This window comes from Thunnus albacares, chromosome 15 (assembly GCF_914725855.1).
Source record: "Thunnus albacares chromosome 15, fThuAlb1.1, whole genome shotgun sequence".
In the NCBI taxonomy this organism is placed as follows: domain Eukaryota; kingdom Metazoa; phylum Chordata; class Actinopteri; order Scombriformes; family Scombridae; genus Thunnus; species Thunnus albacares.
The window spans coordinates 14,237,971-14,249,236 of NC_058120.1; positions in this window are offsets into that span (position 1 = coordinate 14,237,971).

Genomic DNA, 11,266 nt, shown 5'->3' on the forward strand with positions numbered 1-11,266 from the left:
TTTTTAATACTTACCTTGTACACAGGTGAACCTGTTGAGCATGCGCGCTTTAGTGAAATTGTGTTTCAGTAAAAGGAAAAAAAAAAAGTAAAGATAACTTAATAAAATAATTGTTGATCAAGAGAGTTTACAGTTTAGTCTTTTATTTTTTGGTTGTGGAAAAAGACGCAGAGTGGTGAATGCAATTGAACATTTTGATATTGTTCTAATAGGCTATAAAATCCTCTCGGGTGTTTTCACGGAGAGACAACTTTTCGTGATTATAACGCCACAGTGCTGTGCGCCCTGACACGTTTTAGAGCGAGGCCTAATTGGCCAACATGCTTTGCGTCCTGTAATGCAGGGTGACAGCGAGAGGTCACAGAGAGGCCGATTCACTAACCCGGATGATCTGCGAGAGAGATCATAGGCATCAAAACACAGCGGATTGTGGAAATGGGCTTTATTTCTGCTCACGGAGGAGCACAGGCAGTGTGGAAAAAACACCACTTCTTACACCGTGCAAGTGTCCATTTTCCCAGAGAAACACAGCCTCCCGGTTAATAATGTAGAACAGGCTGTGCATGGTGCAAATGCATAAATTAATTGTGGTTAAATCAATGTAATTGTCGCCTGAATTTGGATTGATTTAATACACACATGCAGTGTAATTGCAAATTATGTAATTTTGTTTTATAGGTTTTATTTGACTGCAGGCTAATAACTTTAAATTTAAATCCTCAAATTAAATTTTCACTCCCAAAGAAAATCCACCATAATATTTTTTTTCCTATTGATGTAATTCTACTCTAGTATTTTCTGTCACAGACTGCTTTTATTATCAATATTGTTGTTTACTGTATCTTAATATATCTGCAGCATTCTTCAAAAATTTTAATCTGAGATTAAAATATTCCTTGAAAACAGACAATCACTAAAAGATATTTACATTATTAAATATTTCTGTTGGATTATAAACAGGCTTTTAATCATAACAAACGGCCTCCAGTAAAGACTTAAATGTGTTGGAAAAACAGAATAAGAGCAAAGTGAGCAAAGCCAGAAGTTAAAGTTCAGCTTTTGCAACTGATGGGACAGACACCTGCTTTCCTCCCAATTTGTAATTAATTAGGCTACAGTAACTTCTGAAACAGACAAAAGCCTTTCAGCTGGAACAACACAGAAGCTAAATCTGTATGGAGAGAGAGAGAGAGAGGAAACAAGTGAAGGGAAATAAATGGGGTCGGGGGTCTTTTTTTTTGTTATTTTTTTGTTATTTTTGTTGCTTCTCTTTCAAACCACGGGGACAAAATGGCTGAATATTTCCGTTTCTATTGAGAATAAGGACGACCGGGGGGACTAGATGAAAAAGTCTTTCTCGCAGTCAATAAGGTTGTCAAACTGGTCAGCGGTAATCAGTGCTAATGATGGGTCTGGGGTCCCTGCTTGGACAAAAGGGGCCCTGCCGCTGTTTTGTGAAGGGAAGCGACCGCGGGTCCCTCTCTAAAGAAAAGACTCCTGTGAGGGTAGTCTGGGCCACGGAAATCACAACTTCTGTGTGTTTTGTGTGTGTGTGTGTGTGTGTGTGTGTGTGTGTGTGTGTGTGTGTGTGTGTGTGTGTGTGTGTGTGTATGTGTGTATGTGTGTAGGTCTATGTGTGTGTGTGTGTGTGTGTGTGCGCGCGCGCTCGCTACAGTGTGAGCTCATGGCTTGGCCTATTAAAAGGATTTAATTACCGGTTGATTGTATGCTGACTTGTAGTAGCCTCCTCATAGACATAGCACATTGATTATGCTTCAGTAATTTCATACATTATTTTATATGTTTTATAGGGTTTTTTTCTGATCTTGTAAAGGAAACATTTGATCTTCTGCTTGTCTGGGGTGGAGTGCAGAAGTTTTCCAGGTATTTCAGTGGAGTATTTAGACAAGTTAAGGGCCTGTTAGATAAGTACTGTTAAGTTGCATAAGTAGAGACTCTTTCAGCCTTGCTTGTGATGTGTGTTGAAGGGCAGACTGCAGTCTTGACTATGCGTCTTTATTGTGATTTAATCTGTCAAAATTGTTCAGTGCGCACACACTCTGATGCGCAGTATAGTTTGTCAGCACACATTACAGCCCGGGGAGCTGTGTGCGTAACTTCTGTATGGCCTGCATCTCATTATATATATTATAGGCCTATGCCTTTTTCATGATAATGCCTCAGACTAGTTAAATACTGTATTCCATGCTTTATTGATCACACAATATTTACTAGACTGCTATTATGTGTTATTAACCTATAATTATAGTAATAATAATAATTGTATTGCATTGCCAACATTTTAAAGAAATTGCTTTGGTGCAGCTCTATGAAATCAAAAAAAGAAGAAGAATTGAAAAAAGGTTAAATTAAAATGATTAATATTAAATTAAAAATCACATAAAAACAATAAAACGAATAACATCTAGTGTTGGTGCATAGTTATATTGTTGTCCTGGAAAGTGTTCAAACAGCGAGGGGTCCTACATGCAGACTCCTCTTGCCAGAGGAATTTAAAATGTAGTAATGTGATATAATATCTACAATATTCTACAGATAGAAGAAAAACAGATAGGAGATGCTGTAGAAATGGTCCAGTTGTCTCGAGTCGCTGTATCAAACTGTGACTGGACGCAAAAACGCTTGAATCGCTGCTTCTTTTATTCACATTAACAGACGCAGAAAAAAACGAGCCTCCTGATGAGCTGAATAGTGTTCAGATTTTTCCTCAAACTGAGTGAGATGAACACTTTGAGGTGTCAACTCTCTGTAGTCTGTTGATGTTCGGTACCAGATTGTTTGTTGCAAGAACTCCAATCAATCCTGTTGTGTCACGAATTCACTATTTTCCACCGATTTAAGACGCGATGTCGTTTTGATCGAGAGGACACAAACTTAAAGGGCCCCCCAGCTTTAAGGATCCTCTGCTTGGAGAAGCTGCTTCATCTTGAACTTTTGCTTGTTTTATATCTGCCAGGAAAAAAAAATCTAATGGCATCATGACAGATTCACTCCGGCAAAAAAAAAGTGTTGCACGCAGAACTATTTCTACTGATGAACTAAATCAGCACCTGCAGGCTGTCAGGCGTGTTAAACACCTTCATGATGACTAATGTCAAAGCGACAGTTTTGATAAACGCACCAGTACTTTACCTGAAAGAACCGCAGACACGCACCTTCTCTTGATAATCTCCACTATGAAGCAAATCTACAGTAAAATCATATTTTACTGTGTGTTGTTGTTTATTTTATGTTGTTTTTATACTATTTTATACTATGTGATCATGTAAATACGGCTGCATTTAATCATCATCATCATCATCGTCATCATCATCATAACACTACCATTACCACTACTAACAATAATAATATTACTAATAACAATAATAATAGGAAAATTCTTTCCCTTATTTATTGTCTTAGACATGTTTCTTGACACAAAGTGACATTTTGTTACATGTCAGTCGGGCTGTCACATTTTCCCTCTCTACACGCCTCCTGAAGTGATGGAGGTCACTCAGCAGGGGAAACTTGTCCTTTTCAGCAGGGCTTTTGTCCTCCGCTCTGCTCGTTTTTCAAGCAGACCACTTTCCATCTTGTCCGCACTCCAACAACTTTTCTTTTTTTTTCTCCAAACCACCATTGCTTGTTGTTTGGCTACAAGGTTAAACCACAACTCACTGAGTTATCTTTTTTTTTTTTTTTTTTCAAATTTCGCCATCAAAATATTTTGTTCCGAGGACCCAAAGAAATCAGCAGTTTCTTTTCTGTATCAGTTCATTGTGCAAAAGTCCCTGAATGTACTATATATCAAAAATATGCAACCCCCGCCAGTGTTTCCCAACCTTGGATAACTATTTTGAGGCTTTTGTGTGTGTACCTCGCCACCTTATTGTAACCTGGCCGATGTTTTCCCCTCCATCAGAGAGTTTTTCCTTTCAAAAAAACCCTAAAACTATCTCATTTCTGGTGTGTAGCTGCTTTCACAGTGTGGCCATCATGTTGAGCTGAAAATGGGAAAAAAGACGTGTTAGTGACGACCCCTGGTGGTCACTCACAGAACATGAGCGACCCCACAAGTTTATACAGCACCTGCTAGGCTTTCAAACTATTTCAATCCAGAACAAATAAGATAAAGTTGTATATTAGATGTAGGATATTATACTCCCCATATTTTTCCATTGGACTAGACGAAACTTTAACCAAACATATTGAGAATTAAACGATAGACTTGATATGACTTTGTTGACAGATTCATAGATTGTAAGGTTTGTCCCATTGTCTCAGCTGCTTGTGAAGAGCTCACTGGTGCTCTAGACTATAGAAGACCAAAACAAAAAAAACAAAAAAACAAAACAAAACAACAACACACAGCTTAATTGGATTCATAGAACTATAGCTAATAATTTGAGTTTTTGGTGTTTTGCACCACAAACTCCAATTATTTATTGATTTGGATCTCTATTGACTGTTACACCACAACAGCTACTCCTCCTTTAGTCCTTAAAAATGAAATAATAATAATAATGATGATAGTAATAATACAATAATTGTATCTGATAATGTGAATCAATAGTAAGTAAAATAATATTACATACATACATATACACAGTATATGTACAAACATAAGTACATGCATTATAAAACAAAACTAAAACTCTATAAATTAGGGTTTTCACTTCGCCTTTTTCATTAAATTGTTAAGTTATACTTTCTGTACATTTTTTTAATCTTCCCACAATACGGTCTAACTCTAAACAATATTTCACTTTACTTTAACTTAACTGAAATGTTCTGCCTGAAACAGTCACATTTAAAGATATTGACTCTAGAGAATATCTGAATCAGCCTTAAAAACCCCACAATGTGTGATTTCTGTGTAATTAGGATAGAATATGAATTCCTCCTCAAGACATTTAAATCCTCAAATTCTCTGAAACGATCACAGTGGCCATAGTGTCCTCTGATTTAAAGATGGACTTTGACATAATACATGGTTTGGCTTCAGTAAAAATTTGGATTTAGTCAGCTGTTTTCCATAGAAGTTAAATTCGGGTTCATTTCTCCTCTGATCTGTACGAATAGATTCATTCAGCCTCCGGATCAACAGTGAAGTGTTTCAGCACCACGGACAGAGGCACAAACAATTTAGTCTCCACCAAGTCATCAATAATCTGGTTTATGTTTTATCAGATCAGTTTTTTATAGAAACAAACTATGTGTGGTTCTTTGACTGTGAACAATGTCGTCTACTGAACTGTGTATCAACAGGTGCCTTCACTGTTCTCGTGTAAAAACTAAACTCCGATAGATTTTAAGTTATTTTGCCCCATTTTCTCTGTGGATTGATTCAGTTCAACGACCTGTATGAAGATCACATAACCATTTCAAAAACGCATAGTCAAGCCTAAAATATAGCAGACTATCATACGTGGCCAAAAGTATATGGACACCAGATTATTACCCCCATATAGTAGAGGTATGACTGGACATCCAAAGCCACGTGCTTGTGGATCCTGGCTGCAGGGATTTGTCCACGGATGTTGGGTTTTGAGGCCCGGCTCGATCCAGTTCATCCCAAAGCTGTTGGATGGGGTTGAGGCCAGTCCAGTTTTTTCACAACAACCTGCAACTATTTGTTTTTTCGACCCTTATGTTTTGTTATTCTGGTTATTGACATAATGAAACCAGAAAGGGCCTTCAATAAGCTGTTGTATTAAGATTTCCTTGTATCCCTTTATTAGTTTAGATCATATAGTGTATTTTTTAAGTCATTTTGGAGGTGCATGCTATTAACAAATGATTCACAAAATCACTATTTCTTGAATTACCACCGCAGTGATTCTCTATAATGTTGTTCTCTCTCTTGATTTGATCCAACTGGGTCTCACATATAATTCAATTTCTTATATAAAGTAGGTTCACAACTGCTTCAGCTTTAAGGAAATCCCACATACTCATCGATCATATTCACCCGCTAGTTTCATATTCTTACAGGTTTTAACTTCAGGAGAGTTCTCTAACTTTAATTCTCCCCTTTAGTTCTGCTTTAAATCATCTGCTCAGGCTCCGAGTCGTGCTTCTTGTGTTTCGGCAGGCGGATCAATTATTCAATCAATACATCTCCACCTTGGCCCGTCTGCTCTGCTCACAAATTCGCTGTTTGTTAGCAGATACAATGCAGACAATGTGAGGCAATTATGTGGCCGGTGTGAGCGCGGTGAAGTCAGTCAATGCTCATATCATCAGGCTGCTCCGCTCACACAAAGCGGACTAATGCCAGCCAGGATCCTCCGCTGATTGTTCCCTGAGTCAAACAGTTATTATAGCTGTAAGTGGCCTTTGTTAACAAATATGAAAGGAAAATATGACCAGAAAACACGTTCTCTGTCCAGTCGGGGTGTAATGTGGGGAGAGAAATATCGACAGAGAACAGATGGATGGAGGGCGGTGAGTCTCAGAGCAGTAAAGTAAATTTCTTATATTACTAACTGTGAAAATATTCCACCGAAAGCAGCAGGACTCTTTCAAAATTGTATTTTATATCATACATGCTCAGTAGCAGTAAAATGCAACGATAGTTTGACAGTGAGCCAGCATGCACAATAATAGGATCCTGAAACTGGAGCAGCTGAATGGAAGTCAGCCATCATTCATTTTATTATTTACACTTGTGCTTTTCTTCCATGAAAAAGAGTTTGTGTTTTTCAAGAACTGTTATATATTGGTGTTTTTTCATACAACAGGACTTTCAGTATCTTGGAAAATGTTCTGCAATAAAAACTATTGTCTCTTTTATCATTATTATTATTATTGTTAAGAAACTGTATTTTAAGTGTATGTATTTTAAGGATTAACCCACTGACAAAAACGAGCTGCTGGGCCCTTGTTCAGCTCCCCCACCTCTGTCCCCAAGTTAGTTTATCATTGTTTAACTGCACACAAATGTATTTGAAAATATGCACTGTGTCGACTTAATATCAACTGAAATATTAAAGGTATCTGCATTTTTACAGAAGATATTTTTACATGTACACTGTAAGAAAAACGCAGGTGTAAATCATGAAATTGCTGATGGCTGAATTTCCATTTAACTGCTTCAGTTTCAGGGTCCTGGTATTGTGAGTACAGCCTCACTGAAACAATGTCATAGCTTAACAAGACACTTGAATAAAACAGATTCAAGGTTAATGTTTTTAGTAACACCTGTGCTTTTCCTACTGTGACAAATCAAAATGTCTGCTGTGAAAAAGACTCATGATAAGTCAAATTTGACACAGGGCCGCTCTACAAGACAGGGCCTAAAGATTAGATTAAGAGCCACTTTACCAGTTCAGCTGGTAGTAGTGGTTAGTGGTGCATATTGCTATGTACATTTGCAAATAATCAAATTACCACAAACTAATTGCCACACAGCTAACCTGGAGCCTTTGGGGCTGCCCTGCAGGGCAGTTGCCTATTTTGTCTGGTTGGTAATCCAGCCTGTACAGATGTTGCCATAACAGTTTACTGATTTGACACACAGTTCAGCAGCTCTATGATACGTTAGCAGTTTTCAGCCATCAGATAAAGGCAGTGGAGAAAAACATATCTGCAATGTGTTCTTCCAAGTAACATAAAAATATAAAGTCTCACAAAAACAGACTGTCAGTAAACTATAGTCTAACATGAAACTGCACTCACTGCTTTGTTATTTACAGATGACATGAAGATCAGGGTGAGTGCTTATTTACATATCTGTTTTATCTCTTTCCTCATGTTAATTATAACCTGAACATGCCAAGACAACGAATGAAAGCTGTGAATCTCTCAGGTCAGTTATTGAAGTACAGTTTTTGACCACTAGATGGAGACAGCGACCAAGGAAAGAGATTCGCTAAATAAGCCTTACTGTATTTTATCCCGATATTGGTGCTTATTGTTGTTTTTAATAATTTGCTTTCTTCTGGGCATCTTTCATTCAACATCCAAATATGTTTCTCCTGAACTAGAACACTTCAGCTACATATAGAGTCCCATTGTTTATATGGGTCTACGCCAAACAATAGATGTGGCCATGAACCAGGTAATTACGGTAACACACAACAAAAAAGCAGTTTTTCTAACCTGAAAATGAAAAAGTTCACTATTTGTGAGGTATTTTCTCTTTCCAATGTGTGGCTGTATATAAGGGTCACTTGTGTGAAAAATTTTCTCAGAAAATTCCTACTGATTTTTTTTTTTTTCCTTTTACAAGAAACCCCAGAAACATGTCATGCTTGTTTTTATTGTATTTGTCACTATCCACCTTTCTTACACAGCTAAGCCATTTAACTCACACTTTTTCATTTGATTTCATTTATTTATGTGTTATGACAATGCACATTAATTAACATTTCCGTAAATGTGCCAGTGTTAGCCAGCTGGCTAACTTTCAGCTACAGTCCTTTGGCGAGATGTTCTGAAACTAATGAAGTGAACGAGTGAAAAATTACAAACAGAAGACAACAAAGATGCCTTAAAGACAACAGCAGCAAAATAATCATTCTCAAGACGGTGCACAGACCATGCAGAGCAACAGAAACAACAATACAGCAACAATATCCACTATTTGGTAAATGTAGTCATGCAAAGAAAGACAACGAAATACAACCAAGCAGTACTGATTATAACCATTTTATGACACATGTTGGCATGCAGAGCAAAAATAAGCAGTAAGACCTAAATAAAATATGATTATCATAATGTTAATCTTGATAAAAGTGTTAAAAGATCTAGTTACACGTTAGTAAAAAAGATAATATCACACACAACACATAAGCCATGCAGAGCAGTAAGACACATCTGTAGAAGATTGTTAATAAAATAGTAGATACACTATACATAGTCTACCTAAGCCATGCTTATGTATTTATGAAAACTATGCTGTTTTACCAAGTTGTTATTTGTTTATTTGAAGAAGAAAAAAAGACCATTCACAGTCTTCCATTGTATCAGTGTGTCATGAGTCTGTAATTGTAGTACCGCTGTTTGGCCACAAGATGGTGCACAAGACCTATGATAGAGAGGAAATGGACTTCTCTTCTGTTTTATTGTACAAGTACATAAAAAACATTTACAACAGAAGCCTTACAGAGTGAGCAAAATCTTTAATGACTGATTTTATTTAAAAAAAAAAAAAAAAAAAAAAGTTCCACAGAGAGGACGTAGTTTACATTTACAACTCTAACCTGGTGTTTTTTAAACTTAAAATTCAGGCTTCCATTTAGGCTCCACTTAATGAGAGACTGGTCAACACAGAGTAAGAATAACAACTGTGAGAAAAGCTGTTTAAATATAGCGTTTGACCTTCCGTGTATACAAACAAACTCCAGGTACACTACAAGTAAGTTTGGACCTGAGTGTAAATGAGAGTACAGCATTACTCAGTGCAGGGTGTGAACGTACATGTGTAAGAAAGTGTTGAGGCAGGGCAAGGGCACCAGTTGGGATTTTTAAGGGTCTATATTTAAACTCTCTGGTCTCTAGTTTCTGCAGCTGTCGCCAAGTTTAAGTTCAGCACCTTGAGCCTTTCTCAGTCATGCTCTCGGGTCACGGTTATAAACCTGCCAAACTCTGAGACACAGAGAAGGAAGCAGAGACTCCCGCCTGCCCTTCAGGTGAATCTCTTGAAGCTTCAGAGAGTTGAAATTGTAGCTGGAGTGCAGTGAAATGAGTTGATATCTTCAAGTCCCAACAACTCCTGTTCAATAATAAGATACTTTGTTTCCTTCTCTGAGTTCCAGCCTGTGACTTACTGTAAATTTGTACTGTAGTCACCTCTGAATGTCACAATACCTGTTTAATTATTACCCCATACATGTATTATCTGTAGTGCATCATCACAATATTACTGCACTTCTTCTTAAATGTCTGTCTCCCATTTTTATCATTTAAAATAACATTATGAAGGATTCAACAAGGAGTGGAAACTATTTGTTTTTTCATCGGTTTGTTTTTATCCTGCGTATTTATTTATTGTAGAATTGAATAATTATTATCGTAGAATCAGAATTTTCAAGAAGCTCTCAAGCAGCCTTGTTTGTCTTTTATTGTAACTGTTTATGAGTCTTAGAACTATATACAAGATTAAGTATACAACACAGCTTTTCTATGAGAAACTCATAACAACATCGTCATATCTTATTCATCCCAGTTTTTGGTTCGAATCTGCCTCCTTGCAGTAAATGCTTTGTGCAAATGTTGTACAGATGAGTGAAAAAAACATCATCAGTTATAGTTTTCAGCTCCAACTCTGTAACAGTCCAAGAGCTCGATAACATCCACAAACAGGTCAGAAAGGAAGGAGTTTGTTTGTAGAAAAGAACAAGTTGGCTGTGATTATGTCCAGCACTGATTTAAAATAGAGAGGTGATAATCAGGATACGTATTTACTTTTTCATAACAGGCTGCAAAAAAGCTTATCATTACTAATAAAAACAAATGCAAGTGAATTAATTACTTCATTGAAAGCTTCTGTTTCTGTAAAAGTCAAATGACTCCAACTACAATCTAATGATTTGCATCTTATGACTAGTTAAGATTTCTGCTAAAACATTTGAATTCTTTATGAAAGCAACACAAAATGAACACACTGTGTGAGAAAAAAGAACTAAAAAGTGTTTACGGAATAGTTATTCTCACTCGATGATTACATGTTGGAATTAATTAATAATGTCTCAACCAGTTACATTGCTCAATCATTACTTTTTCGGGGGTTTGTATCTCCAGACTAATGTGTTTGCATAATTATTTAAAACTTGCGCAGATGTTCCATTGTAAACATGAAATATCTTGTTAAATATTCCAGTAAAATCAACAACAAAAACAATGGTGTCTTTTTGATTGTGCTGACTGTTAAATCTTCTCTACAGGACATGATGAGAGAGCTTCATCTTTGATGTGTGAGCAGATTTACATAAATGTTTCCCAGCTGCTCTGAATACAGCTTTATTTGAGACATTTCAATTATATTGGTGGAGTGAAAAAAACAACCTTCTTTCTGCACAACCATAGCTGATAAACATGTTTCCCCACATATGACAAAGATCCTACTAATTTAGCCCCCTGCAGCCTGTACTTTATACGTGGTAAGATATGCATTCAGGTTATGTGAACAGACAGGCTTGTGATGCATTCACAGATACAGTAGATAGATAGACACTGCGTCTGCTGAAGTAGCGCCTACTGTCCAGTGGCAGCTCTGTGCCTAATAACAGAGCTTAGCTGGCATTCCAGAGCCGGTGGC